Source organism: Monodelphis domestica, chromosome 1 (assembly GCF_027887165.1).
Source record: "Monodelphis domestica isolate mMonDom1 chromosome 1, mMonDom1.pri, whole genome shotgun sequence".
NCBI classification, from domain to species: domain Eukaryota; kingdom Metazoa; phylum Chordata; class Mammalia; order Didelphimorphia; family Didelphidae; genus Monodelphis; species Monodelphis domestica.
Window position 1 is genome coordinate 45,021,746 of NC_077227.1, and position 26,577 is coordinate 45,048,322.

Sequence of the window (26,577 nt, forward strand, 5' to 3'; positions counted from 1 at the left end):
TATTTCTCACTTTTCTAATTCAGTTGTTTTTTACATTGAGATATTTCAAATCCTCTTCTATTTTTTCATACTTTTGACTTTGTTTTATTGTTTCTTGATATCTCATGGAGACATTAGTTTCTGCTTACCTAATTCTAATTTTTAATGAATTATGTCATTCTATAAGATTTTGTACCATTTTTTTCATTTCACCTATTTTTTTAAGGAGTTATTTTTTTCAGTTCTTTCCCTGATCTTTTATTAAGCTGTTGACTTTCTTTTCATAATCTTTTGGCATCACTCTCAAGATTTTTCCCAGTTTATGCTTGAGCACCCATCTCTTTCTTTAACTCTTCTAGGAATTCTTATTTGACTTGAATCCAATTAGAATTTTGCTTCAAGGCTTTGCTTATGGAGATTTCCATATTATTGTCTGCTGAGTTTGTTTTGATTGTCCCTATCTTACCATATTAGCTTATTATAGCTTATTATAGTAACTTTGCTGTTGTTTCTCATTTCCCTAGTCTATTTTTTTACTTTGAATTTTATGCTAATATTGGCCTCTGCCCACTTGGGAGTGGGGAGGAACCATCCCATAATTCAGGCTTTTTCATGCTACAGTCTTCAGAGGTAGTTCTGAGGGTTCTGCAAATTTTCAGTGCTTTTAAAATGGTGCAATCCTGGGATCCTGGTCACTGCTCTCCTGGGCTGTGTTCTGGTTTTTATCCAGGAAGGGTCCCTGTTCTCCACAAGGACTAACATTCTTCTTGTCCCTGGAACTGTGATCTAGTCCCTTGCTCTCCTAAAGCCACAAGTGCTACCACTCCTCTCTGCTTTGGAATTGTGACTAGGGCTCCTGTGCCCTTTTGACTGACCACAAGGACTCCTCTCAGCCCTGGAACCCTGACTCAGAAATGAGTATAGGCCATAGAGTTGACAATCAAGGCCAGCTGCCCCCAGTGTCAGCAAAGTGGTTCCTGTAGTTATATGACCCCCTTACTGTCTCTGGGTTGACAGCTCCTGAAGCTGCTGCTGTTGTGGTCACCACCACCATTGTTGCCCCTTGCATGCTCTCTGGACAAGCTTCCACCCCAGTGTCCCAGATCACTGATGCTAACCGCCCAAGTTTTCTTAGGCAAGAAAGATGCCTTACCCTGACCTTTTATAGGCTCTGATGCTCCAAAATTGAATTTGAGACATTATTTTAAAGTTGTTTGGAGGGGAATGTTGAAGGAATTCAGCTGGGCTGCTGCCTCTAACCTACCATCTTGCTTCCCCCTCACATCCACCTCCTGAGAGGCAATTCTAAACATTACATCATCACTGCCAGGAGTCAGGGAAGAGACAAAATAAAAATGCTCAGATCTATTGGTTTGGAGATCAGCTCCTCCAGTGAATTGTTTGGCTATCATCTGGACACTTTTATGATCTACTACAACCAGATTTCCTTCTGCCTTTTCATTAGCAGTACTTCCCCTCACCAGTAATACTAGTGTTTTCTATGGATGGCCACTCAAGAAATGCTGTAGGTGGGTAAGGAGTCCAACAGGAGTTTAAATGGAAATGGTAATGAACTCCACAAATCTCTCCTGACTCTATTCAGTAAATTATCTCTGGCTCAGAATAACCTTCAGGGCAGAGCTTTTTCCTCTAGTCAGAATTAATGAGGGCTGTAATAGCAAGAAAGGAGGTGAACTTGAGGCTGCTTTGTCTGCTTGGGGGGAGGGAGTGATAGGAAGTTGGGTGGAGAAGTAGGAGGCTTAGGTTCCTCCTGCATATCAGTTTCTTCAATCAGTGGGGACTAGAGTAGCTCTCCTTAGCCCAGAGGAGGCACCAAGGGTCTCTGTTTCTCTCCTCCAGCCACATGAATGTGCTTAGCCAAGGGGGTGTCTGCTTACAATTAAAGGAGCCTACAGTTTGTTAGAGGGCCTCTTGTTCCGCAGTATACTCCTAGCCAACTCCACTGGGCCTGTCAGCTAGCATCAAAGCAACAGAGACAACAAACATTGAATTGTCCTTCATGGAGAGGTGTATTTGTTTATATTTTGCTGGTCTGCTTCACCATAGCAAAAATCAGTGCTGACCAAAGAATGTATTTTACAGAATGGAGTAAAGTGACAGATGACCCATTCTGAATGTAGCCAAGACAAAATTCAAAGGGTGAAGTTATATACAAAATTGAGTGTGCGTATTAATCAAAAATTAAATAGCCCACAAGATTCTAATCAGACCTAAACAACTACTGAGTAAAATGTTCTAGTTCATGACAAAAACAAATAAATCTTTAAGGTTTAATAAAAGTTACTGGATAAGTAGAAAATAGCACATGAAAAGAAAGGGATTGTCAAATTACTTTTTTCTTTGTTTTGTTTATTTTTTTTAATAAGGGAAAGCTTACTGAGGAAGGGAAAAGGAATGCATATATTTGGAAATCAAGAGGATATAAAAAGCAATGTTAATGATATATTTATAATTATACAGACATATAAATATATTTACATATATGCTTATATATGCAAATATATGAAGAAAACAAGATTGAAGGAAGGAAGGAAGAAGAAGGAAAGGAAGAAAATAAGAAAGAAAGAAAGAAAGGAAGGAAGGAAGGAGGAAAGAAAGGAAGGAAGGGAGAAGGAAAGAAAGAAAGAAAGAAAGAAGGAAAGAAAGAAAGAAAGAAAGAAAGAAAGAAAGAAAGAAAGAAAGAAAGAAAGAAAGAAAGAAAGAAAGAAAGAAAGAAAGAAAGAAAGAAAGAAAGAAAGAAAGAAAGAAAGAAAGAAAGAAAGGAAGGAAGGAAGGAAGGAAGGAAGGAAGGAAGGAAGGAAGGAAGGAAGGAAGGAAGGAAGGAAGGAAGGAAGGAAGGAAGGAAGAAAGAAAGAGAGAAAGGAAGGAAGGAAGGAAGGAAGGAAGGAAGGAAGGAAGGAAGGAAGGAAGAAAAAAAAAGAAAAAAAGAAAGAAGAAAGAAAGCAAGCAAGAGCAAAATAGCCATACCAATTATTGTTTGGGGGCAGAAAAAGTTCCAAGTTATTCATTACAGATGTAAGGGAGGACTTAACTGTCTATGCCCCATCTGGTAACCATAGTCCTGTGCCCATAAAGGTAGAAAGCAGATGTGCACCATAGGAACATGAGGGAGATATGATATGCTACTGAGTCACAGGAACCTTAAACCCATTGAGAGATAGGGAGTATGTGTGGGGTGCAAAAGAGTCAGAAGACTCTTCTTTTGGAGTCCTGCCTTTAAGTTCATTCCCTCAGCTTCTTGAGTAATGAGCTACTTAGGTCCTTGTCAATAACAGAACACCAAAAAGAAAACAACAGTAGCAGTAACAGCAATAACAACAACAACAACAACAACAACAACAACAAAACAGTCTTTCTAGGAGTATGTCTGCACTACAGGATTTTCTAAAGGCTTTACCCCATGCCACAAAGATGATCCAAGTTCTTGACCCAGATTTCCTGAATCCTTCTAATGACCTGCTCTACTTGATTTTATAGGTTAGGTAGCTGCTGGGAATTGTATTTTCTACTCATCTTCATTTGTGAGAGTAATGGCTGTGGAGAAGAACAAGCCAAATTGTGTCTTTATTGGAATTCATGGACTCAAAATACCAAGAGTTGGAGCTGGTCTAGGAGAAGCTGGTGGCAGGAAACCAATAGTATTATCTACTGTTTTAATTAAATCTTTTCAGCCATGTCTGACTCTTTATGACTGCAATTGGTGTTTTCTTAGCATTGAAGTGATTTGTCATTTCCTTCTCCAGTTCATTTTACTGATGAGGAACTGAGGCAAATAGGGTTAAGGTAAGTGGCTTGCACAGGGTCACACAGCTAGTAAGTGTCTGAAGCCAGATTTGAACTCATGAAATGAATCTTCCTCATTCTAAGCCTATTGCATCATCTAGCTGCCTATGATTCTATATGCTAATTATTTTTTAATTCATTTTTTAAAAAAGCAACTGTATATAGTATCCAAGCATGCTTGTTTGTTTGCATATGGGGAGCCAATTCCATTATGCTATTGCCATATAACCAAGGATCACTTAAATAAGCAGATTTAAGGAGCAAGTCGTGTTTCTGATGCTGGGGGCTCAGAGTTATTCTGATCAGGAAAATCCACACTAACATTACCCTTTAGATTAATGAATGTGACCATACTAAGAGAAAAAGGGCTAGGAAGAAGACACTCTTAGAGAGCCACAAAAGTGCAGCACTTCCCTAGTCATCCCCTATAGCAGATTGGAGCAAAATAACTATCACCATGAGTGTGCCACTTTCCTAAATGCCCCACCCCTCATATTGTCTAACAACAGGATAATGATTAGTAATGCCACCTAGTATTTAAAGAGACATTTCTAACACTGGGATTTTAAGCATAATTTAAATTAAAAGCTCCTCTTCTCTCCCTTCCTATTAGATACAGTTTAGTTTCTCTTTTTTAATGAGACTTAAGCCAAGTTTTCCATCTTTGTTTGTCTTCAATACTCAAACTAATATTTAGCATGAATTTTCTTCTTCCTTCCTTTAGGAGATGATCTAACTTGCCATAATTAAAAATACATCAGAGATGTCCTGTGGTACCAGAATCCTACTCTAGAATAGTAGAAAGGGTATTGGATCCAAGATCTGGGTTGAAATCCCAACTTTGACACTTGTTATGGGTATGATCAACTGTAAATCTCTCAACTTCTCCAGGTATGGGTTTTTTTCATCAGTAGAATGAGGTGGCTTAACTACATGATGTTTAAGGTCCCTTCCAAATCAAAAGCATGATTGTTGGAGTGGACAATGAGAGGAAAATAGGTATGAAATCTTTAGTCATGGATCAGGGAGTTGTAAAAACAATAATTCAGTGGCAGGGACAGCAAGAGAGAAAAAAAGAAAAGTTAGGTAGGAAGAGAGAATCTTTCCAAGATAGGAACACCAAGTTCAGGGAAGGGGTTCATGGTAGACTAGACCATAAGATCCCTGAATACCATATAATCTCAAGGAAGGAGCCAGTCTAGAACCAAATGTTACAGAAACCAAATTCTTAATTAAGGGCAAGTTTAGCTTCCATAATCTTTACTTCCAGTCATCTAGGAAAGAGAGAAAGAAAGAGATAATTTTAAAAGCTGGAGTCTTAAGATCACTTTGGAAAGGTGAAGAGATGCAATTATAAGAGTTTTTCCCAAGGAGGGAAGTCTTAAGAGATTTTTAGAAAGTTGAGGAAAGAATCTTACTCTTCCAGAGAGTCAGAGAACAAAAGAGGTTCCCTATCAGTTCATGTACAAAGAAGAGAGGACTCAACTGGAAGGGCTATAGGAAGAGACCAGGGTTTCCCTTAGCCAGAGTTAATGATATAATGGTTAAGATATTTATGGTACTGGCAAACCAGATTCATTGGTGAGAGACTAAGACCTGAGGTCACATCTATCCTTGGCATAGGTATAGCTGTCTTTGGGGACTAATTAGCCAGTTCAATACAGGAAAATTTTAGAAACTACAAGGCTTCCCCCCTCCTCTCAGATTTGCAAAGAAGACAATGATCAATCAGTAGGAGCTATAGATAACTTTGAATCTTTCCTTTTTGATTAGTTATTGAAAATCTCCTCTATGTGTTCCTCTATTACTTACTAGTAGAACATGTTAGAGCCTCTTACAGAAGGGAACATGAATAGGTTTCAAGGAATGGGGGTAGGAGAAGGTCTATAGCTATGTTGGTGAACCTATTGCATGTGTGCCTGCACATGCCAGAGGCGGGGCTGCTCCATCCCCCCTCTCCACTGTGCCTAAGGATATTTCTCTCATCACCTGCTCCTCTGTCTAGTAGTCCAAAGGGAATGCTTCCTCTCTCCCCTGGGGTAAGGCAAGGGGCTTACATGAGCATGAGGATTGCAATTTGGGCACTCAGTTTAAAGGTTCACCATCACTGGTCTATAGCATCTCTCATAGGCTAATCTGGAATTCTAGCAAGAGAGGAGGCATGATGACAATTAAAAATCAGGCAAGGCCTCCAAGGAGCCAGGTCCCTGAGTTTTCTAGTTGGAAGAAAAGAGCAGCAACCAAGGAAAATCTTGGTGGTGACCAGATGTCTGTGGGTATACCCAAGCTACTGCTTCTGATAGGTTTTTGTTGTTGTTGTTTTAGTAAGAACCAAATCAAAGTCCAGAGTCCAACATGATAATAATTTCTCAATGCACAACTATCTTAACTTCTTAAGGAATTAATTTCCCAGAGCAGTAGCATATTTTGAATAGATAAGATCTAAGCATAATGGCATATTGCAGAATAAGACAGATCCAAGTTACTAGTCTGGTTTTAAAAAGTCAGAAAATCTTGGGTACAAATCCTAGGTCTCCAAATTTTGGACAATTCTTTTAGATGACTAATTTATAGAGATACTTCCTAATGTATAATTATGGACTAACCAATTAACACCTCAGTGCCCTAAAACAACTCTCTGAGGATATATGACAGAGAATTGAGTCATTGCTCTGCATTGGTGGACAGTGTTTCCATGCCAGGGAGTTCCATATTTCAGTGAAATCCCAGGTCTAGAACACAACTAAAGTATAGGTGATTTTAATCTACATTGTTGGAGGAAGGTTTCACTCTTGCATGGTTTTAGATCTCTGACATACCATGTATTTCAGATACAATACATTGGCATTTGAAGACAGTATTCACATAAATATCATCAAAAGAGTAAAGAACTAATACATGGGATTATTTAAGTATTCTATTTCTTCTTCTGTCAATCCAGGCAATTTATATTTTTGTAAATATTCATCCATATCACCCAGATTGCCATATTTATTGCTATGTAATTGGGCCAAATAGTTTTAATGATTTCCTTATTTTGAAGAATTAATATAACCTCAGTTTCTAGTCCAACACCATGAATAGGGGAGACACTCAATGAATTAAAATAAAAAGTATATTAACAATAAGAATAACTTTATGTTCTCATTGAATTTATGGCATTTTTGAAAATCTTCAGACCAAGTAATTCATCTCCATCACATGTCTTTAACCATAACCATCATGGTCAGTTTCACAATTGTTATCCTCATCCCCACTATCATGGCCAGCACCACTTCACTCATCTACATAGTCACTAATTAATAGTGGTCAAGTAAATCCTAAAGGCAGAACACTTTATTAAAGCATCAAACATCAGCAGAATTTTAGTTGGTAGCATATAGTTCCCTTTTAAATATCAATTTATTCATGTAATAAAAATGCTTGAGTGTTTTTTAATAGAAGGAGAAACTGGGATTCATAGAATTATAGCAGTCAAAGTGACCCAGAGGTCCAACCCTCCCATTTTGGGGTGAGAAAACTAAGGTCCAGAGATGGAAAGTGACTTGAACCAAGTTTTCTCAATTTTAGTTTAGTTTATCCCAGTGCCTAGCACAGAATAAACATTTAATAGATACTTGTGTCCTGCCTTTCTCGCATCTTCTAGGTTAGTATTCTTAGGACACTAATTTGGAAAGGTGAAGTGGTTGCTATGAAAAATGCATGCTAATGTAACCAAGTAGAGAAGGATGCTGTGTGACCTTATTACCTGCTTCAGTAATGGATTTCTCTTTAGAAAACACTATTTGAGAGGTAGGGAACGTCACTTGCTAGAAATTAAGAGAATTTATTTGTTTTAGTCACCCTGACAAGAGGTCATCCAGAGTTGATGTGAAGTTGACTAGCTGTCCAATGTGGCACATTCCATTTATGAATAACTCCAGTGGTGAGGAAGGTTTTACTTACATCAAGCCTAATTGTGCCTCTTTACAGCATTATCTGTTGTTTCTAATATGCAGAATCTCTAATGTTCCACATATTTTCAAGAAAATTAATGAACACTTTTCCATTCTGTCTTTCCAGATTACCTTTTCCTGGCAATAATATACAGCTCCTTACTGTCTCCAGCATTCTAGAAAGACCTCTATGTTAGAAGCCAAGCTAGTCAACAGGGCCCCACAATTGGAAAAGAGAAAATTCCCATGAATTCCTCCTACGTCAGCAAACACGCTGAACATGTATGCGAGTAGTTATCTTTTCTTATTTTAAAGGGGCATGGGGAGCTATTCCAATCTGATTAACCTTTCTAGAGTTAAATGGTCTAATTTATTGACAGTAAAGCCCAATTCACAGTTGCACTTAATATCCTTGGTGTATTATCTTTGAATCCCTTTACTAGCTATGCAGTAAAACTGTGACTACCCCTAAAAATGTTGTTAATATTCAGTCAAGAAGCTCACTTACTCTGAATGAAAAAGGGCTTCTCTGTTCTTTCTTCCCTTCCTATTTATTACTCCTTGCTTTGGAGATCACTACTATTTATTATTAGATGGAATCTTCCTAATTTGGAAGATGACAGATACTGATTTCTTTCTCTTAAGCCTTTCCCTCATGTCTTCTCTTTCTCCCTCTTCCTGGAATACTCAAAGGATAAGCCCAATACAATGGCAGAATAGCCTCCTTGAAGAAAATAATTTCTAATGGAATAAGCTAAAATAGGTCATATTACCCATCTAAAAGTAAACAAAACTCCAGAAGTACTGTCATTGTCATTGGTGGGTGCCATTTTCTTGATGACCCCTGCTAGAATCTTATAATTATAAGAGTTTCTAAAAGTCTTCTTCTTAAGTCAGATGCACCAAACTCTCTGCATTCATAAATCCTAAGCTTGTATAAGAAGGAATTTGATTTAGAGTTTATGTAAATTTCATCAGGAGAGAGCAATGAGACTGGAATTGCTTTATCTTTTCGTAAGTGCCCTTTGCAAAGAGTTACTTTCAAAGAAAATGATATCTCTTTTCTCATTCTCTAATGCCTTTGGGACATCGTGTTAAAATGAATATAGAGGTAGATTTGGAGTCAGAAAATCCAAGTTCTAATTCATCTGTCCCACTTAATACCTGTGTGACCTTGAATCAGTCATTTATATCCTCTGGCCTAATTTTCCTGTCCAAATTGTCCAAAAATAAGGGTGTCAGACAACCATAAGTGAACTCTAAGATCTCTCTTAGCTCTAAATCTGTAAACCTGAGACCATGATAATTCTTTCAGTGAAATAAAAACAAATCTCTGACTTAGTTTTGATTAAAAGAAGCCATGTAGTCCTTAGAAACATTTCATTGGACATTTTATTAAAAACATTTTCTCATTACATATACAGATATTGCCTTCCTAATGCAATTATGGTACTAATAGTGGAAATCTGTAGAGAGTCTTAAACTTTTCAAAATGCTTGACATAAATTATCTCATTTGAACCTCACAATGACTCTATGAAATAGGTATAATGTTCATTGTTATTATTCCCATTTTACAAATGAGGGAACTGAGACCTAGATGTACTCAGTGACTTACTTATTCAAGGTCATCTAGCTAATAAGTGTCATGGGTAGCATTTGAACCCAGGTCATTTGAATCCGAAGTCCAACACTGGGATCAGTTGCCCCCTTAAAGGGGAATTCACAAATCATAGATTTAGAACTTGAATGGTCACCAGAATTCATCCAGTCCAGAGCTTCTTAACCAATTTTTTTTCTCCATAAACAATTTCATTCAGACTCAGAATCAAGTTTAAGTATTTGATATTTTAACATATAAAATAAAATATACAGAATTATTGTAATAAATCAAATTATTATACTGAAGTATAATTACCATTTAAAAATGAGTTCATGGGTCCTTGTTTAAAAACTGTAATCTAGTATAATCCAACACTCTCCACACCTTCCAATTTTACATACAAGGAAACTGATGCCCAGGGAGATCAAGATACTTGCCCATGGAGTCACTTCCATTAAGAGTCAGAGTGGGGTTTTAGAGTTAGGTCTTCTGATTCCAGAGTCACTGCTCTTTTAATTGTATCAATATAAGAATCATTCTTTGTAGAACTTCTAACTTTGTATCCTTTTTAGTAGATTATTAAAAGAAAACTATTAGGCAGTAAAAAAAAAAATCATGAATCATGTGGAAGGATTTCCAGCTATTTTGGATGGAAGTGCTTGGAATGCTGACAACAATGGCATCCATTGACTCCACTCTTCAGGACTCCCAAGATTTCCTGGATAACTCGACGTCAATATTGAAGTTGGCTTGGCCTCACTTGGTATTTACCTCTGGGGGGAGAGTGTAGATGAATCTTGAAGGACTTCTCAAAAGAAGTCACTATCTGTGTATCATTTGACCTGTTGCCCAAAACTACGCAAAATTTCCAGGCCTTTCAAGTCCTTCTCTTTTCATTCTCAAGACCATGTTTCCCTTGATACTGATTCCCAGCTTCTTGCTCCACTTGCTGCATTGAATAGCTACTCCCCTGGCTGACAAATCTGCACAAATATATTTCAGGCTGTCAGAAAGATAGAGATTCTCTGGGGGTGAGATATAAGGTGAAAGACTGGGTCACTCACTGTCTCAGAAGCTTCTCTGTAGGGCTCTTCTTCCCGTTTCATTAACTATGCCCTGCTTCTCAGTCCCATTGTGGTCAAAGAGGATCTTCAGAGAAATGTTGATGGAGTTCTCCACTAAAAATAAGACTTACAACAACAGCATAAATCCGCCTAAAGGCAGGGGAGAAATTTAATAAATTTGAATCAGCCAGAATATACTTCCTGAGGATCAGGAATAGGGCTTGTGTGTAATTCAGGGGAACAAGAGACTTAACTCCAGCCAGAGGGATTTCTGGTAAATGTTTATTACAAAGGCAGACAGGAGTCAAAGTCCTCTAGTTTCAGTCATCTAGACTCTCCAACCCAAGCAAAAAGAAGACAGAATAACCTTTGGATTTGAACAGTCTAGGTACTGATGTTGTATTTTTTGAAAACAAGAATCATGAAATATATTCTAAAAAAGCATCCCTCTTCCTCTTTGATTTGAGAATTTATGTAAAAAATCTCACAAAAAAGTAAAAATTAAATCACAATTAGTTACACATTGAATGAATTGCTTTTACCAAAAAAAGTATCAATTCAGAATAGTGTAGTCAAAAGAATTAACTTTGGCATCATTGGGGAAAACTCCTGGATGCGCAGTCCCAGGACTTGGACTGCTTACTATCTATTTGATATAGGACAATCTCTCCTGTGCCCCAAATTTATAGTTCATTGATTCAAAGCTGGAAGAGATTCTAGAGGGAATTTATTTCAATTCCTTCCCTTTAAAGATGAGGCATCTGAGTCCCAGAAAGACTTGTCCAAAGCCACAGAGGCAATAACTGGAAGAGTTTTAATTTGCACTTAGCTCCTCTGATTCCAAATCCTATGTCCTTTCCATTGTGTGAGAGTCTCCACACTTCCTCCTCCTTAAAATGAATGGATCAGACGAGATGGCCTTTGAGGTGCTTTTTTAGCTCTAAATCTATAATTCCACCATCCTGTAGTCTGGGTTCAAATTCTTCTTTGCTATGCTTATGACCTTAGATAAAGCATCATATCTCTAGAAGTGTTCCTTCTTCCATTAAATGACAGTGTTGGATTATGTGACTGTTATCATTCCTTCCTCCTCTAACTATATGCCCCTATGACATAAAGAAAAAAAATCCTATAATATTGGGGATAAGGTACATATATACCTTTAAATTAATTATATCCTATTTTTAAGACTATTCCTTTAGTAAAATCTTATTAAAAGTTATACTTTTTGTTCTTATTCTTTGGGCTCATTTTAAATTATATTTATATTAATTATTTAATTATTTATTATTTAATTTAATTATATCCTATTTTAAGGCTACTCCTTTTGTAAAATCTCATTAAAAGTTACACTTTTTGTTCTTGTTCTTTCGGATCATTTTAATGCTAAAGTAAAAAGCTATAATTAAATTATTTCAGGAATACTTCAAACTTCCCCTCAGGCTTGGAATATACTTCTTCCCCAGTCTCACTTGTTATTTTCTAGCATCCTTCAAGATTCAGGATAGGTGCTGCCTCCTATAGGAAGCATATTTCTAGTTATGGTTGTTTTCTCTTTTCCAATGACCACATGAATTCTAATTTCTTTTCTCTTTTTAATTTTAAAAATCCCTGACCTTCATTTTGGAATCAATATGATTCTAATTCATTTTCAAGCCATTTACCTCTAGTAGAATGGAAGTTCCTTGAGAACTGGGACTGTTTCACTTTTGTCTTTGGATGTATCCTTAGTATCTAGCACAGGAACTTTTTTTTCCAAGGTCCACATTAATAAATTGATTTGACTTTGGATAGTATTTTACTGTTTTCAATGCCTTTCACACAGATGACTTCATCTGATTTTATTTTACTGGTCTACTGGTGTGCATGGGGTGTTCCAAGAGGATTAGCATCTCCGGTGGAAGGGCTTGCTGAGCCCTTTTCAGAGCATACACGGTTGATGTTCACCTTTCATCCAACTCTTACCTGTGGTTCCAAGAAGTTGTAGCATGTGCAAACACACTCCAGTACAACTGCCTCTCGCAGATGGGCTAAAAGAGATTGAGGGTAACCAATTGAGCTCAAAACTATTGGTGAATTAGGGAAATGTTTGTCCCAAGCATGTGAAGATTTCCCCCCATGGAATGGGTGGACGAGAACCATCCATTCCAAAGTCCATGAAGGCAGCAGTAGTTATGGAATGCTCATGGTTTGGCCAAACACTGAGGAAGTCAAGGTCATCCAGTGCATCCCAAGCCACCTCAAGTCCTTGGGATTTTTGTCTAGCCAATGGCCTTGGTTGATTCTGGAAAAAAAGAGTCAAACCATACAGATTTCATCCTGTATTGTCATTTATCCTCTTTGAAAATGGAGGACAAACTACAAAGAAATGACAAACCATCTTCCTCATGGTTCTGGCCACCAGAATTTAGAATTTTAATTCAATTTAATTTGATAAACACATTAAAAACACCTGATGTATGAGGAGACAGTATGCTAGGCACTGGGAAATCCAAAATAACAATATGGTCCATGCCTTCAAGGATTAATATTCCATTGAATGTCTACACTAAAATAGATACATATAATTTGAGGTAAAATGCAGTGGGAGCAAAAGAGAGTTGTGAACACAACACTTTTTTAAAAATTTAAGGAAAGAGATTTTATGAATGCAACCTCTATGAGGACAGGTATTATTTCATTTTAATCTTTGTGTCACCAGTATCTAACGCAGTGCTTAGTAGAGAGTGGGTGCTTAATAAATGTTTGTTAACTGATGGAGGGGTGGCAACTGGGTAGAACAGGAGAAGAATTAACAGAAAGAAAGGTTAAAAGTGTTTTGCTCTAATTCCTCTCATTCTAAGTATGAGGAAACTCAGATAAAGAAAAGTACAATGACTAACTCAGAGCCACATGGGAACGTAGCAGAGCTAAGTTGGGAAACCTTGATATTGGGGCCACCTTTGTCTCTAAGATATATTTACTATAGTCTGGGATTGAGAAGAGGCCCTAGGATAAGCCAATCACCAGGAAGCATCCAAGGACACTCTGAACTGTATGGTACTCTTGCCTGAGTAGACTACTTAACAAAATAAAAAGACCTATATAAAATTATTAAAAGTGAAATAAGTAGAACCAAGGGAGCATCATATTCAATGATAGAAGTAATGTTTGAAGAATAATTTATAAATGTCTCCCTCCAAAGAACTGATAAATAAAAAGGCAAAAGACTTTATATATAGGGAGATAGAGATATAGTCAAATGTCTTCTCCAATGTGGGGAGGGGAGGGACAGAAGAAGATACCTGGGAATTTAAACATAACCAACAAATAAATAAATTAATAAATTCTCAAAAAACAAAACAAAACAGTACAAATCTCCGATCTTGGGTTCCTTGGCTGACTTGAGCGGATGCCCATTGTGTTATACAATGACTGATGCCAGAGGAATCTAGTCTGCAGGAAAGGAACCACTCATATGCTGGTGGAGCTGCTGTTGTTGACTTCTCATCTAGCTTCTCTTCCAGACAGGATCCTGGTCATACCCTATGAGTTGGAGCTCGGTGTAGACTCCTTCTTTCTTTAGCTTGTGGCAGTGGAAAAGGAAGGCATGACTCAGGCTAAATCAGGGAGATTCTAAATCAATATATAGAAAAACATCCGAATAGTCAAGATATCCATAAATGCTAACAGGATTCCTCGGATGTTTGGGAATTCATCATCAATGGGAATTTTAAGAGGAACCTGAATGACCTTTTGTTGGACTACAGAGGACCCTAGACTTAGAACGAACTTTCGATCCACCTAGCTTCAAGTACAGGCTGGACTAGATATAATCACAGAGGTCTGTTTTAGTTCTAAAGGCCTGTGAAACTTCCAGAGCAAAATTATACTGGCAGTGGACCTGTGCCAACAGGGTTTAACTTAGGCATTTAAGCATCGTATAGTATGGAGAGGCAATGAGGCACAAAAGATGGACACCTGGCTTCAGAGCCAGAAAGTGCTAGGTTCATGTCCTGTCTTCTGTCATATGCTTTCCCTTCAGTCATTTAACCTCTCCTTGTCTTTAGGCAACTTTCTAAGACTTAAGTTGTAGAACATTTTGTTCTGTATTAATGAAGTGAATTTTCTCACAGGGAATTTCTTATACCAATGTGTCAAATAATTTTTTCCATATGAAATATTATACCTAATGTGAAAATATAAAAATATATGATTTTAATATAATAATATATCTTAAAATTGGCTTTTCCTATTCCTACCACTTTGCTGAAACTGTTCTTTACAGTCTCTAAATCATCATGAGAGAGTATAGTATAGCAAATAAAATGCTGTATATAGTCAGGAAGACCTAGATTTGAATTCCACTCTAGACATGTTAGAGCTATGTGATCAACGGTAAGTCGGTTTACATTTCTGTGTCCAGTTTCTTCAACTGGGAAATGGATATAATAATAACTATACTACTCGTCTAACTTAGTATATTTGTAAATACTTTTACTTGTTTTTTTTCAAAGAGGAAGATTGAGAGGGAAGGAGAGAATTTGGATCTTAACATTTTAAAAGATAAATATTAAATTTTTACATAGAATACATAGAATTTTTACATAAAATTTTTATGTAAAATTTATTTAATGAAAAAAGTAACAAATATATTTGAAGAAAGAAAAGGTTGAAACTATATGATGCTGGCTGGCTTAGTGCTAAATCCTGGGCAGCAAGAATAAATTAATGAATGAAAACATTTTATGATATAAGACAAATAAGCAGTTTTAGCCTAGAGGCAAATTGGTCCAAATTCACACATAAGTTTTCTCTCCAAAGTTTGAGAACTTAAGAATATACAGTTTATTAATAAAACCATAACACCTTGTCAGATCACCAGACCAGAATACTTTCTGATTGATTGGCCAGATTAGTGTCTGACCTGTTAAAATCCTTGTTCACTAAAATAGCCTCTGCTGTTTTCCCTATTTGTACTCCCTTGGTTTACAGAGACAGGCGCACACTCCAATATAACAATTAAGACAGCATTTTTAATTTAGATAAAGCCAATTTTTTTAAAGATACAGTCATGTAGAAAATCAAATGAATTGGAAAGGACATTTAGGAGGAAACAATACCAGTCAGCCAGAAATAAAGAAGAGGAAAAATGGAGAGTAAAGAAATTGGACTCAGCTTAACAGTGTCTTTGTGAAGGGACAATTTAACCATTTTTAGAGAGATTTTTTTTCCTATGCAGAGTAGTAAGCAAAGAAAGGCTCTACTTTTCAATGCTTATAGCTAATTTTCAAGCAGATCTTTCATGGCTACCACCACTTTTTCTCTACTCATGCCTCTTCATCCCTCAAGTAGACAATTTCAAAAAGTTCCTGGGTGAGCATCACCCTACCCAGTTCAGTCTAAACCGCTATCTAGATCCTGATTCTTCTTGGGCAGAGTAGATTATGCTTTATCTTTGAGGTAGAAAGCTACATTTCCAAGAAACCCATCTTGCTAAGATCCTAAAGACTCTCTTTTTGTACAGATTTGTCTCCCAAAAGTCCATGGCATTCATGTTAATAGAGGAAGTGTGTGTCCACCGTTTGGACATAATAGTCTCTCATTTGGGAAATTCTGGTGGCAGTCAGAAATTCTTGAGAACAGATGCTCTTCTGAAGAAACAAGGGCAGGGATAGCATCACAAGGATTTCAGTTTGTTTGCTGCATGAAGCATGCAGATTTTGGGTGGAATTGTTCATGTTTGGACCCTGAAGGACATCTAGTTTCTCTAAATTTCTGTCAGACCTCCACCTGTCTTTCTTGTCTGCACCATGGATCTCCTGAATGTCTCATTATCAGACTCTTCTTCCCCTGTCTAGACCCAATCCCTTTTGCTTTGAGTCCCAAGTAACTTATTACCTGTTCTCTTGTATTCTCTTTGGCTGAACTTCCTGATCCAACTCTTCCTTTTGGCTTTTCATCAATCAGCAAGATATTGATAATTAATTCTTAATTAAACAATCATCTATCAAATAACCACCATGTACTTAGTCTTGAAAATACAAAGAAATTCAAAAAAAGAATCCTGCTCTCAAGGAGTTCACATTCTATTTTTTTTAAAGATATAATGCTTCTTTATTTTTTCCATTTGAATAAGTTTATTTAGTCAATTTAGAACATTATTCCTTGGTTACAATAATCACATTATTTCCCCCCTTCCCCTCCACCCACTCTTCCCGCAGCCAACATGCAATTTCATTGGGTATTACTTGTCTCCTTGATCAGAACCTATTTCCATGTTATTGTTTACACTAGGATGTTCATTTAGTCTACATCCCCAACAATATGCCTTCAACTTATGTATTCAAGCAGTTGTTTTTCTTTGGTATTTTTACTCCCACAGTGTTTCCTCTGGATTTGGATAGTGGTTTTTCTTGTAGGTTCCTCTGTGTTGTTCAGGTTCATTGCATTGCCACTAATGGAGAAGTCCATCACCTTCGATTGTACCACAATGTATCAGTCTCTGTGTACAATGTTCTCTTGGTTCTGCTCCTTTCACTCTGCATCACTTCCTGGAGGTTGTTCCAGTCTCCATGGAATTCCTCCACTTTATTATTCCTTTGAGCACAATAGTATTCCATCACCGACATATACCACAATTTGTTCAACCATTCCCCAATTGAAGGGCATCCCCTCATTTTCCAATTTTTGGCCACCACAAAGAGTGCAGCTATGAATATTCTTGTACAAGTCTTTTTCCTTATTACCTCTTTAGGGTACAAACCCAGCAGTGCTATGGCTGGATCAAAGGGTAGACAGTCTTTTATCACCCTTTGGGCATAGTTCCAAATTGCCCTCCAGAATAGGAGTTCACATTCAAATAAGAAAGATAACATATAGATAACTAGACACATTTATGATATGTACAGAGTAGATGGCAAATAATCTCAGAGGGTGATACCTTAATAAACTGAGATATATTTCCCTACAAATTGTTCTCACCCTGATAGCTGGTCATGCTAGTCTCAAGTTTTGCCAGGTCTATTACATAGACCTTAGTTGATCTTGTTCCTGGCTAGACTGGAAACTCCTTACCCTTAACTAGAACCAAAGAAAACCTATAGTATCTACCCTGATGACCACCAGGTCTTGATTAAGATCTCACATGAAGAAAGTAACTTTCCTGTATTTCTAACATATGTCCTTTGGTTCCAAATCCATTATCTTTCCATATTGTTTTTCTCCTTTGTAACTGAATTGAATTTACTGTCTCCACCTCTTCCTTCCAGAACACCTCCAAATAAAAGTTAAGGTACAATATGGTCTTTATCTTTAGCACTTGTGAGTATTATTATCATTATTATCAATTTATGTTGGTCTTAGGCTGCTGTTAAGAATATTTGGTATTGGGGAAGATGGGGAATGATGAAGAATATAATCCAAATTTGATAAGGCTCAGGATTTTGCAATCTCTGAATGTCATACAAAACTTTTCTACACTTGAAATGTCAAATTAAATGTTGAAAATAATCTAGAATATTTGGACAAAAAAAAATTCTGCCAGCTAGTCAGGAAAATAAGGGTCTATATAGAAGGGTACACAGAGAGGGAGAACTCTGAATCATCTAAGTTGGCTGTCTGTCCTCATTGGATAAAAACCAATGGATAAATTTTCTTAATTCTTTATTTGATTCAAACAGATACAGCCTCATTATCTTGGCTAATATTAGGAGTTGGAATAGAGAGAAAAGTTTTAATGACACCTCCTCTCTCTATCCCCCACCTTTCTTTCTCTCTCCTCAAAGGGAGAGAGGTCATCAACTTTTTCTATTGGTAAGTGTTTTTAGAATTCTTTGAAAGAGGTAAGGAGAACAATTTGAAATCAGAATTTTTTTAAACTGTGTGACCCAAGGTAGGGCTTAGTTGAAGCATTGGGATTCCAAAATGAATTTCTTCGCTTCTTACTCCAAGTTTCTCCTTTTATCTGCTGTTAAATCATGATAAAGAATCACTGTATGATTAATAAGTATCCCCTTGCTTGAGTATTGTGGGGTCAACAGGGTGTACCCCCATTAACTTCTGAAGCACTGAAATTCCAAAGAATTTATCAAGGTACCTAAAATTCCTAGAGGCTAAATAAGGTAGACTTGGGGGGAAAATGGAAAGAAATTCTGCTAACTCTTTTTTTACTGAATAAGGTGTTGGGAGGTGCCCAAAGGGAATAGGGGGATTTTGCTTCTACAAATCCAGCTCAGTAAGATGGCATTTATGAAATTGCCAACATTGGGCTGGAACCAAAGAAATAATTGATTTAATACTGTTGATTGTCATTTCCATTTGGTAGTCAGCACATTTAGGAAATAAAATTTTAACCTGGTATATTAAAGGAATATAGGCTTATAGCTGGATGCAGGAGTCCTGGAGTTAGAAAGAACTGAATTCAAATCCAATCTCAAATGTTTTCCTAGTTGTATGACCCTGTAGAAGTCACTTAAACCCTGTTTGTCTTAGGTCTCCCAATCTGTAACTGGGGATAATGATAGTACCAACCCAGCTACAAAGGTTATTGTAAGAATCAATTGAAATAATTGTAAAATGCTTACCACAGTTCCTGGAATATAGAAATCTCTATCTAAATCTTAGCTACTATTACTAGAGCATCTCAAATGCTCTAGAGTACCCTTTGACTATACAAATAAGAGATCAAAGTCTTTTCTTTATCTATCTTTTTGTTTGTTAGTACACAGAAGTAGAGATAAGTTAAAGATTGGGGCTAATGATAAGGCAAACTAGCAACATGATGACAGGCAGTCATTAGGCTTTGGTTCAGAAATCTTCCCCTCAACTGAGTGTGGATGAGGGGGCTGGGGGGAAGCTAGTCTATTACATTGAACCATAAGCAACAATTTAAATGAAAATTGAGTAGAACAGAGCACTTGACACTGGATATGCCAAGCTCAAATACAAATAGGAAGGGGACCAGCACTCCATACATACAGATCCATGCAGCTGGCCCTGAAACAACAGTTTTAAGATGTGTATTTTCTCTATTTTATTGTGTTTTTATTTATTGTACTAAATATTTCCCCAATACACGTGAATCTGGTTCAGGCTGTACTTGGGTGTATTCCAGGCAGCATGGGACCAGCCTGCCATGTGTTAGATGCTTCTGGAATAGGGGGAGTCCCTAATATGGCCTGTAGGGACCTTAGATATGATCTTTTCCAGCCCTCTCATCTGACAGATGAGAAATACTAAGGTTGACAGAGGAGAAGGAGCCTACTTGTAGGCAGGCCTCCCTTTCCACTATAGAAGGGTTGCTACCTGTGAAATTAGGACTGGGGTTTACAGTGAGATAGAATTTTAAGGTTTGTAATTCACTTTACATTCATTATCTCATTAGTTCCTCATAATAACCCTAGGAGGTAGGTGTTATTATCATCCCTAATTTACATATTGTGAAACTGAATCATAGATAAGTTACATAACTGTAACTTAGGTAGGATAACAGAGCTAGTAAATGTCAGAAGAAGATTCAAACTCAGGGCTTTGTGACAGTCTGTACTCTACTACATTAATTTGCTTCTTAGTCAGTTATCAGATAGTTATTAAGCTCTAACTGTTGGCAAATGCTGTTTGGTCAATTCATTCTGATGTGCCAAAGACCACCCCAATGAGCATTTTTTCCCTTGCCTGTGAACATTCCGTTCATAGAAATGAGATCCCTCTCCATGGCACCAAGTGAATTGGGGACCAGACAATTAAAGGGGAGAAAAAACCTTACTTTCTCCTATGGATGAGAGAAATACAATGTTCCACTCGCCTTTTGCAGGCCCCCTCTTGTGAGCTGTGAACTCTCCTAAGATCCCTTTCCTTATGAACTGACAACAGGTTTATATGCTCGATAGGCAGTAAAGTGCACTTGATGGGGCCCTGGAATGGGGCCAACATTGGCAAGAACTAAGAAAAGAGGAAGCATCAGCATCATTAAAAAGGGGTTTGGATACAGGCATGAGAACCAGGCACAGCATCCCTACAGACACACATGGAACTAATCTTCAACCTTCGGATTAAATATTAAAAGTAATGACTTGGGGATGGTGGAGGCTTGGGATGGAAAGCAGCCTTTTTGTATTTGAAGTCACCAAGCAAAAGATTTTATCTTTGAACCCTAAAGTTATGCTAAGCATGTTTTCCCCTCCTTTTGACATATTGTGTATAGAACTAATTCTCGTCTCTTTGCTTCACAAAACTGAACAGATGTCGCTTGTAACCATGAATGCTAAAGCTGGAAACTGACTTCTAAATTACTTTGTCCCATCTCCCCATTTTATAATGGAGAAACTGAGGCTTAGAGAAGAAAAATGACAATGTCTCAAATTACTGAGGAACAAATAGGTGGATAGGTTCCACGGGCTTGGAGATAGGAGGTTCTGGGTTCAAATGTGGCCTCACACACTTCCTAGCTGTGTGACCCTGGGATAATCATTTAATCTCCATTCTCTAACAGTTATTGTTCTGCTTTAGAACCAAGACATAATATTAATTCTAAGATAGAAGATAAGGATTTTTTAAAAAGGGATTACAACATAATGATGATATTGGAAAAAAATGAGTTTGAGGACAAATTAACAAAAGTATTTCTTGTAATAACAAAAACTGGAAACAACTTATTTTTCCAATGATAAGGAGAGCTAAAAAATTGTGATTTATGAACACAAATGGAATATAATTGGACAGTAATAAATATGCATTAATCCATATGACTACATTAGAATGTGTTTATATGTATTTAATAAATGCTGAAATTTATATAATACATAGATATATAATTAATATATGATATAAATATTATATATATAATACCAGAATCCCACAACAAGCTCCTGCTTTTTGGGCAACAGAGATGATCCAATAATTCTTTCCTAAATAAGTGATGAAAATAATTGACTCTACACTGGAAAAGGGGATAAAGAATGGAGTTTGGACTTGAGATTTCATTAGTATATGGAACTTCTGGATAACCTCACTCTATGATGCAGATAATCGAGAATCACCTTCTCTACAATTTATAATCTTAGAGAGTTGACTAGAACACATTAAAGGATGTTCCCAGGACCACATAGCCAATATATGCTGGAAGTGGTCCTTTAACTCGGGTTTTCCTGACTCAAGACCAACCCTCTATCCATCATTCCATGCTGCCTCTTCTGATTCTAGACAGAATACATAGATCTCTCATTCCAGGGATTGGTTGTCTCAAGTTCAAAGAGCAGTGTTCTATAGGTCCTCATGGCCTTAACCTGTGATTGTACTGCCAATTTAGTACTGAAACCCTGAGTTGCCTGGGTAAACTGAGAAGATCAGATAAATAGAACTCTTTGACAGGTTCTTATAGTCATTGCCCTGAGGCAAAGGGGAAGGCAAGGTAAATCAAGTCAATAAACATATATTGAGCCCACTGTGTGCTAAGCACTGCTAAATATTAGGGATATAACATATATATGCATGTGTGTATATACATGTATGCATGTATTATCCATATAATATACAAATATATCCCAAACCCATGTGCTCCAGCCCCATATTTGCCTCTCTTTATCTTGGAGGCATATACAAATAAATATATACACTAATGTGCACACATATATTATATACACATACCTACATGGATTATTTGCAGATAAACCTTTTTCTATAAACATATAACAATATCTAGATTGCTGTATCTCTTTGTCTATCATTTCTTTCTCTGTCTCTCCAACTATCTATCTATCTATCTATCTATCTATCTATCTATCTATCTATCTATATCTATCTATCCATCCATCCATCCATCCATCCATCCATCCATCCATCTATCCATCTATCCATCTATCTATCTATCTATCTATCTATCTATCTATCTATCTATCTATCTGCCTGTCTATCTGCCTGTCTGTCTATCTATCTGTTTGTTAGAGAACAATAGCCTTTTGGAGATGATCTTGTGATAATAGAATTCTAGGTTGTTTGGCTATAGGTGATGAGTCTCTGCTTATACCTCATAAGTGGGAATATAATGTCTCTTTTGTGATATTCTCAAATCCTGGGCAGTGTGAATCAACACTTATTCATACTGAAAATATAAAGAGCAAAGGGCTTCTTAGATTGGTCCTTTCCCCACAATAGCCAATTGCCATATTGGACAGACAATCTGGTTTAATGATTCAAAGAAAATTTCCCATCTTCTAGAGCCTCCCTGACACACTAAGACTCTAAATGAGGGAGAAGGATTTTAGCAATTAGCACACAGTTTGGCAGCTTCATAAATGGTCAGTCTCCAAGAAATGGTCACTGTTTTCTATAGATCGTTTGGAACTATATAGAATGGACATTAAAAAGATGAAGAATATCTAAAAGAAAGCAAAAAGGGTGATGAGGAGTGTTGAGTCCATTCTATAAGAGGGTGGTTTAAAGGAAATTTTTATTCTGTGAGAGAGGAGACTCAAGAAGGACATGGTATCAGAGTCTTGAAATATTTAAAGGAGTATTTCATGAAGAAGAAAGTAGATGTGATCCACTGGGATGCAGAGAGATAAATCAGGAATGATGGGTGGAAGTTAACAAAGAAACACTTTTTGACATGATATAAAGAATAATTTATTCATAATTAGAGCTGCCCAAAGGTAGACTGAGTTACCTGAGAAGATTGTCAACTCTCTGCAGTCTTCTAGCAAAATCTGGATGATACTGGGATTTTAGAATTATAGTGAGAAGAAACTTTAAAGATCATCAAATCAAACCCCGTTATTTTATAGGTGATTTAAAAAAGGCACAGGGAGGTCAAAAGACTAATTCTGTGTCACACAGTTACTAGATGAATGCAAATTTTTCTGACTCTAAATTCAGTGCCTTATCCACTATATTACTTATTGAGAATATTATGCAAAGAGCTGTTTTTTAATCTTGACTTGTAGAGATTCTTAGTTATATAACATGAAAATTTTATATTATAACTATATTTCACTGGAATTGGTTTCCTTTATAATCCTATGTATTTCATTTTATACATTTAAGAGCCTGACTTTGAGAAGAGGTTAATAAGTTTCAAGACTGTCAAAGAGGTTCATGACAAAAGAACGTTTCAGAAACCCTAAACAACATGATAGTGAGGTCTCTTCTGACTTTGAAATTCTGTGAATCTATTCCCCAGTAGGGGGCAAGAGGACAATTCAAAGCCCTCCTAGCCAAATGTGTAACTTCTTGCCACTTCTTTGCCATTAAACAGGCACAGAACGGGGTGTCAGATATTCCAAAATATCCTGCTTTCTGTTCTTTTAATGGGTATAACTCTTTTGATGCCAGAATTTCAAGATTGTGAGAATGATAGGAAATATTGTTCAGGCCAAGACATAATTACTAGTGCAGTTGCAAATGGGGCCCATTCTGACTGACATCAATGGACTCTAGGATAGATTGGAAATTCACCAACCAGTGTTCCCTTGAACTTGCCCAAATACCTGAACTAGTCCATGCATCTTCAAAGCTGAATCTTTCCATTCAGGAAGCCATAAAATGCATTTCATAGAGCTCACATTTTGGAAATTCAAGAAGCCTGGCCATACTGATTATTCAGGCAATGCTGGCTCTAGTTTCATGGTTGTTGGCTTAGCAAAAGAAAGAGGATTTGGGGAAAATGAGAGCAGCCTTCAAGTCTTTAAAGGCTGTCCTCTGGAAGTAGGTTTCGACTTGTTCTGCTTAGTTTCAAAGGACATGGCTAGGAGCTCTGAGTGGAAGATACAGAGTCAAATTTCTGTCCAATATTAGAGAAAGGGTTCCTAAGAGAGGAGGCTGTTTGCAAGAGGAATAATAATAACTGATGTAAACAGCACTTTTAAAATCCATAAAATGCCTTATCTACCTCTTTTCATTGGAGTCCAAAAGAATGCAATGGAAGAAGAATCACAAAAATTATTATGCATCTCATATGAAACTGTCAAATATGTTAATTGGACCCCTCATGAATGTAGGGCAATTTAGAAGCCATCAGAGGTTTAGTGTAGGGCTGAACAAAAGATCTGCCTGAATAGTGGAAGATTTATGAGTTAAAGGTCAATTCTAGTCTTCTGCAAGAAGATCTCCACTACTTTAATGATAGTATTCTCTCTGCTAATTGCTCTCAGTTTTTTCTTCTCTTTATCCTTTGTTTGCATATTTGTACATAGTTGCTTGCTTGCATGTTGTGTTATTCAATGGATTATGAGCTCCATACGGGCAGGGGTTTTCTTTTTTTGCTTTCCTTTGTATCCCCAGAGCCTACCAAAATGCCTGGAATATAGTAGGCACTTATAAATGCTTTGTGATTGATTGTTAAGTGATTAAGATAAGAAAACTTAGGCTCAGAGAATTAATGAATGAATGAAAACACATTTATTAAATGTTTACTATGTGTGAAGTATTTTACTAAGGGCTGGGGATGCAAATGAGTAACTGAGACAATCACATTATGATTAGGGGAAATAATAGGTGGGTTCTGCTGTGGAGTAGGTGATAAACACAGGATCAAGAGCTCAGCAGCTGGTCAGATGGCAATGTCCAGAGGTCCATAATATACAATCAGGGCAAATTGAAAGATCTGGAAAATCTTAGAGAAGAGAAAGGGCAGGTGATATGGCTTTACTTTACAATAGTGGTCTTCCATTTTGCTGGAAGAATTCTGGCTCACCAAATGGTGTGAACAACTATATTCCCTTCCCATAAATATTTGAAAGTGGGTAGTAGGCTTAAGAATTGGAGTTGAGGAGAAGCTGTGGATGACTTCCTTCATTGATGGGAAGGGGTAAGGTAGACCATAGTTGAAAGGTAGCATCTGGTACTTGATGGGGAGGTAATGAAAACTGAGATAAGGGAAGGGCAAGACTCTCCAAAGCCTCCTCTTAATGAGCCTGTAGGAAATCTGATGGATAGTTAAGAGACCTACTTCTGGTTATACAGTTAGTAACAGAGGCAAGATTTCCAATTAAGATCTTCCTGACTTCAACAATGGAATAAGTTGTTCTCATAACAAGCGCCTTACTAGAAACCTTCAAGCAGAGCTTGGGTGACCAGTCATTTTAGATGGAATTCCAATAGAGGAGCAGGTTGATCAATATGATCTCTGAGATCCCTTCTAGAGGTTTTGAGGACTATAAATCTCTTTACCACCATCTCCATGTACTAAATCTATAGCTCAGCATACTTATTTCAAAAATCCATTTAATAAAGGTATCATTAAAAAGCTACTAACCTCTTTCTGCCATTCAGGCATGTATGAAATCAAAAAGAAAATACCCACTGAAATAATAGAGAAAAAGTCCATGGGGCAAATCCACAAAAGTGAGGGAAGAAGAAAAATATTGCTCTGAAGCCCAGGCAAAATATCAATTTCCTACAATGAAATGAGCAAAATTCTGGTTTCCAGATGGATTAGGTAAAATAAAGATTGCTTAGAAAGATAACCCAACCCCCTTTTATTAACTTAATCATGTGCATGCTTTACTTCTGCCCAGTAGCTAACTCCAGGTTTTCTGGGTTTGGGAACACAATCTTCATTCATTCAATCTTTCCACTTTTCTATTTTCTCACTGTAAATGAATAGGTCTTCCATACCATATAGGTCCAAGCACTTATGAAAGATTCTCCAGTGAGCAAGTTGTCACAAGATACTCCCCTGGTCTGTATAAACCTTTCCCAAGCCAAGATATGTATGGCAAGCACTTGGCTTCAGCTGCCTGGGTAACTATTCTTTCAATTTCCAATTTTGCCACCACTAAATGAAATGATATAAATATTTTTGGAGATATTTGGAGTTTATTTTTCCTCTTTTGACTGGCTTGACTTCTATTCCTCCCCTCTTCTCTTTTCCTTTTTATTTCTGTGTTGAGTAAAATGTATTTCTAAATTCATCTGACTCCAAATAAGCAATGTGTTTATGTGTTTTCCTTCCTTTGTCTAGTTCATATGAGTGAAGTTTGAGTGCCATTTATTTCTTCTAACTCTTCCTTCTTGTGTAACCAAATCACATGAGATGATTTTTCTCTATCCTTCCTCTCCTTTTTCCCTTCATAATTTATTTATCTTTCCCTCTATTTCCATCCTTATTTTAAAATAATTCAGAGATCAAATAGTCCCAGATTCTCTTTTATTATACTCTTCTAATATTCTTGATGAGGATAGAGTGCAATGGGATCAGATATATCATCTCCTCATGA

The 26,577-nt window shown here is 37.0% G+C and overlaps 1 long non-coding RNA gene across 1 annotated transcript; it reads left to right on the plus strand.

Moving 5' to 3' along the window:
- The first annotated feature begins 4,308 nt into the window (after positions 1–4,308).
- On the plus strand, positions 4,309–8,120 carry LOC130454451 (uncharacterized). Its single transcript, XR_008912057.1, has 2 exons — positions 4,309–4,674; positions 7,846–8,120. It is a non-coding gene; the product is annotated as an uncharacterized LOC130454451 (long non-coding RNA).
- The last annotated feature ends 18,457 nt before the right edge of the window (positions 8,121–26,577 follow it).